Source organism: Cyprinodon tularosa, unplaced genomic scaffold, assembly GCF_016077235.1.
Source record: "Cyprinodon tularosa strain WSP-4 unplaced genomic scaffold, ASM1607723v1 ctg469, whole genome shotgun sequence".
In the NCBI taxonomy this organism is placed as follows: Eukaryota; Metazoa; Chordata; class Actinopteri; order Cyprinodontiformes; family Cyprinodontidae; genus Cyprinodon; species Cyprinodon tularosa.
Window position 1 is genome coordinate 33113 of NW_024039195.1, and position 4388 is coordinate 37500.

General features: G+C 33.0%; 1 protein-coding gene across 1 annotated transcript in view; it reads left to right on the plus strand.

Annotated features, from left to right (window-relative positions):
• The first annotated feature begins 772 nt into the window (after window positions 1–772).
• LOC119794143 (coiled-coil domain-containing protein 136-like) overlaps window positions 773–4388 on the plus strand; it is a 21695-nt gene continuing 18079 nt past the window's right edge. The window contains exon 1 of the mRNA XM_038301516.1: window positions 773–1092. The gene's annotated coding sequence lies outside the window, so the exon portion shown is untranslated. The remainder of the gene's footprint in view (window positions 1093–4388) is intronic.

Sequence of the window (4388 nt, forward strand, 5' to 3'; positions counted from 1 at the left end):
GACAAAGCGATTGTTTTTTTTTTCTTATTTTAAACGTAAATTGTCTTGTTCCATTGCCAAAGTGTCCCACTTACCTCCTCAATTCAAGAAAAAATGCACTTAATTTGAGCAAAAATGACTTATTTAGATTTCCATTTTTTGCAATGTATTCCTTGCTGACCAGACTTTTCCTTTTAATGACTGCATTTAATGACTGACATTAATGACTGCATTAATGTTTATAAAGCAATGTTTAAAATGTAATTTCTTTGCAGTATGTATGAAATAGGATCATAGCTGCAATCTTTAATTTGCAAAGATCAGCATGAAATAAACCTGCTGTTCTCGGTTAGTTTTCCTCATATTGGAAAACACATTCTAGAAATAAGTGAAAAAGTCTTAAATTAAGCATATTTACCCTCAATTTCTGTAGGTAAATGAGATAGTTTGTCAATAGAATGAGTATTTTTACTTGGCAAATTGTCTCCTTTACCTCCTAAACTCCAAGAACAAATGGAGTTTAAGAAAAAAATCACTTATCTAGGTTTTTATTTTTTCCAGTGCAACTTCAGTGTTTGGTGTGAGAAGTTGTGTGACCATTAGTGGACGGGTCAAAACAATAGCTTATGACTGACAGCACACACACACACACACCGGCATCGTCTTTTTCCTTCTGATGTTTCTGTTGCTTGGTAACTGAACCCGCCTGGGGGGTGGGGGGACTGATGCTGCAGGGAATCTTCTTTTCCCTTTATATTTAAAGCTGTTTCTGCTCTTTCCTGTTTGCAAACTGATTCTCCAGTGATTCTGTTTCCTTTACATTTCAGCCGTTTGCTGTTTTTCACCTGAACAAATTGCAGGATTTATTTAGACCTCCTGTGTTTAGGATGTAGCTTCTGGTGAGCGTGAGGATAAAGATGAGCTAACAGCAGCAAACGGTTAAAATCTCATTTTGTATTCCCATCATGACCTGCGTGTGTGAAGCAAACAGTGACGTCACTCAGCATCACGGCGGAGCGGGTGCTGAGGGGAAATATAGGACACGGAGACGAGGAAGGAAGAGGAGGTCTGCAGCAGCAGGGAGAGAAGCAGACGGCAGCAGCTCTTCATCAGGTACGTCTTCTCTCTCTGTGCTATTGCAGCTGCTCCTCATCATGCATGATAATGTTTTGGTCGGAGCTCAGAGGAAGGTCACAGCTCTGTCTGCAGGCCCACTGCTTCCTCACTAAAGGACAAGTTCAACATTTCCTGCTTCTCCAGCTCTCTGTTTACCATCCATATCTTTTACATTTTGATGTCAATAGAAAACTTTAAAGTCTAATAAAAACAGAGGCAATGCTAGAGGAATCCGTATACAGGTGCTGGTCATAAAATTAGAATATCATGAAAAAGTAGATTGATTTCAGTAATTCCATTTAAAAAGTGAAACTTGTATATTATATTCATACATTACATACAAACTCATATATTTCAGATGTTTATTTTGTTTAATTTTGATGATTACAAATGACAACAAATGAAAATCTCAAATTCATCATATCAGAAAATTAGAATATTACTGAAGACCAATAAAAACAAAGGATTTATAGAAATGTTGGCCAACTGAAAAGTATGAACATGAAAAGTATGAGCATGTACAGCACTCAGTATTTAGTTGGGCCTCCTTTGGCCTGTATTACTGCAGCAATGCGGCCTGGCATGGAGTCGATCAGTCTGTGGCACTGCTCAGGTGTTATGATAGCCCAGGTTGCTCTAATAGTGGCTTTTAGCTCTTCTGAATTGTTGGGTCTGGTGTATTGCATCTTCTTCTTCACAATACCCCATAGATTTTCTATGGGGTTAAGGTCAGGAGAGTTTGCTGGCCAATTAAGAACAGGGATACCATGGTCCTTCAACCAGGTACTGGTAGCTTTGGCACTGTGTGCAGGTGACAAGTCCTGTTGGAAAATGAAATCTGCATCTCCAAAAAGTTGGTCAGCTGCAGGAAGCATGAAGTGCTCTAAAACTTCCTGGTATGTGGCTGCGTTGACCCTGGACCTCAGAAAACACAATGGACCAACACCAGCAGATGACATGGCACCCCAAACCATCACTGACTGTGGAAACTTTACACTGGACTTCAAGCAACGTGGATGAAGTGCCTCTCTTCTTTTCCTCCAGACTCTGGGACCTTGATTTCCAAAGGAAATGCAAAATTTACTTTCATCAGAGAACATGACTTTGGACCACTCACCAGCAGTCCAGTCCTGTTTCTCTTTAGCCCAGGCAAGACGCTTCTGACGCTGTCTGTGGTTCAAGAGTGGCTTGACACAAGGAATGCGACAGCAGAAAACCCCAAATGTCTTTCAACGTTGTGTGTGGGGGGTTCTTAAAGCACTCAACCCCAGTTTGCAGCCCATTTCTTTTGTGAATCTCCCCCACTTTTTTGGGAAGGGGTTTTTGTTTCACAACCCTTCCAGGGTGGGGTTTTATCTCTTTTGCTTGAAACATTTTTTAACAAACCCTTTCTTTTCCTTCCTTCGCCTCTCTTTTAAATGTGCTTGGAAAAAAACCCCCTTTTGGGGGTTTTTTTTTTTTCCCCCCCCTTTTGGGGGGGTGGGCTTTTTTCCCCCCAGGTTTCCCCCAAAAAGGGGGGGAAAAAAAAAAAACCTTTTTAAAAATTTTGGGGGTTTGAGTTAATTTTTTAGAGTGTGGCACCAGGGGCCCAAAAATTTAAACCCTTTTTAAAATTTTTCTTAAATTTTTTTAAAAAAAATTTTTTTTTTTTTTTTTTTTTAAAAAAAAAAAAAAAAAAATTTTTTAAAAAATTTTGGGGGTTTTTTTTTTAAAAAAAATTTTCCTTTTTTTTTAAAAAAATTTTTTTAAAAATTTTTTTTTTTTTTTTTTTTTTTTTTTTTTTTTGGGGTTTCTTTTCCTTTTTTTTTTTTTTTGGGTTTTTTGTTTAAAAATTTTTTCCCCAAAAAAATTTTAAAAAAAACCCGGGGGGGCCGGGGGGTTTTTTTTTTTTTTTTTTTTTTTGGGGGGTTTTTTCCCTTTTTTTTTTGGGGGGGTTTTTTTTTTTTTAAAAAAAAAAAAGGGGGGTTTTTTTTTTTAAAAAGGGCCAAGGGGGGGGTTGGGGGTTTTTTTGGGGGGGGGGGGGGGGGAATTGGGGGGGGTTTTTTTTTTTTTTTTGGGGGGGCCTTTTTTGGGGGGGCAAAAAATTTTTTTTTTTTTTGGAAAAAATTTTTATCCCCCAAAATTTTTCCCCCTTTCCAAAAACCCCCCCAAAAAAAAAATTTTTTTTTAAAAAAAAAACCGGAAAAAAATTTTCCCTCCCTAACCCCCCCCCCCCCAAAAAAAAAAAAAAAAAAAAAAAAATTTTTTTTTAAATTTAAAAAAAAACCCCTTTAAATTTAAAAAAACCCCAAAATAAACCCTTTTTAAAAAAAAACCCCCCCCCAAAAAATAAAATAAAAAACCCCCCCCCAAAAAAAAAAAAAAAAAAAAACCCCCTTTAAAAATAAAAAAACCCCCCAAAAAAAAACCCCCCCCCCCAAAAAAAAAAAATACCAAAAAAATAAAAAAAAAAAAAAAAATTTTTAAAAAAAAAAACCTTAAACCAAAAAAAAAAACCCCCCCCCCCCCCAAAAAAATTAAAAAAAAAATAAAAAAAAATTAAAAATAAAAAAAATTTTTTTTAAAAAAAAAAAAAAAAAAAAAAAAAAAATTTTTTTTAAAAAAAAAAAAAAAAAAAAATAAAAAAAATTTTCCCCCCCCAAAAAAATTTGGGGTTTCCCCCAAAAATAAAAAAAAAAAAAAAAAATTTTTTTTTTAAAAATTGGGTTTTTTTAAAATTTTTCCTTAAAAAAATTTTTTAAAAAAAATTTAAAAAATTTAAATTTTTTTAAAAAATTTTTTAAAAAAATTAAAATTTTTTTAAAAAATAAAAAGGGAAAAAAAAATTTTTTTTTTTAAAAAAAATTTTTTTTAAAAAAAAAAAAACCCCTTTTAAAATTAAAAAATTTTTTTTGGGGGCCCCCCCAAAAAAACCCCCCCCAAAAAAAAAAAAACCCCTTTCCCCCAAAAAAAAATTTAAAAAAAAAAAATAAAAAATTTTTAAAAAAAAAAATAAAAAATTTAAAAAAAAAAAAAATTTTTTTTTTAAAAATTTAAAATTTTTCCCCAAAACCCCCAAAAAAATTTTTCCCCGGAAAACCCCCTTAAAAAAAAAAATTTTTTTTAAAAATTCCCCCCAAAAAAAAAGAAAAAAACCCCCAAAAAAAATAAAAATAACCCCCAAAAATTTTCCCCCAAAAAAAAAAAAAAAAAATTTAAAAAATTTAAAAAACCCCCTTTTTTTCCCCCCCAAAAAAAATTAATTTTATAAAAAAACCCAAAATTTTTTTAAAAAAAATAAAAAAATTTTTTTT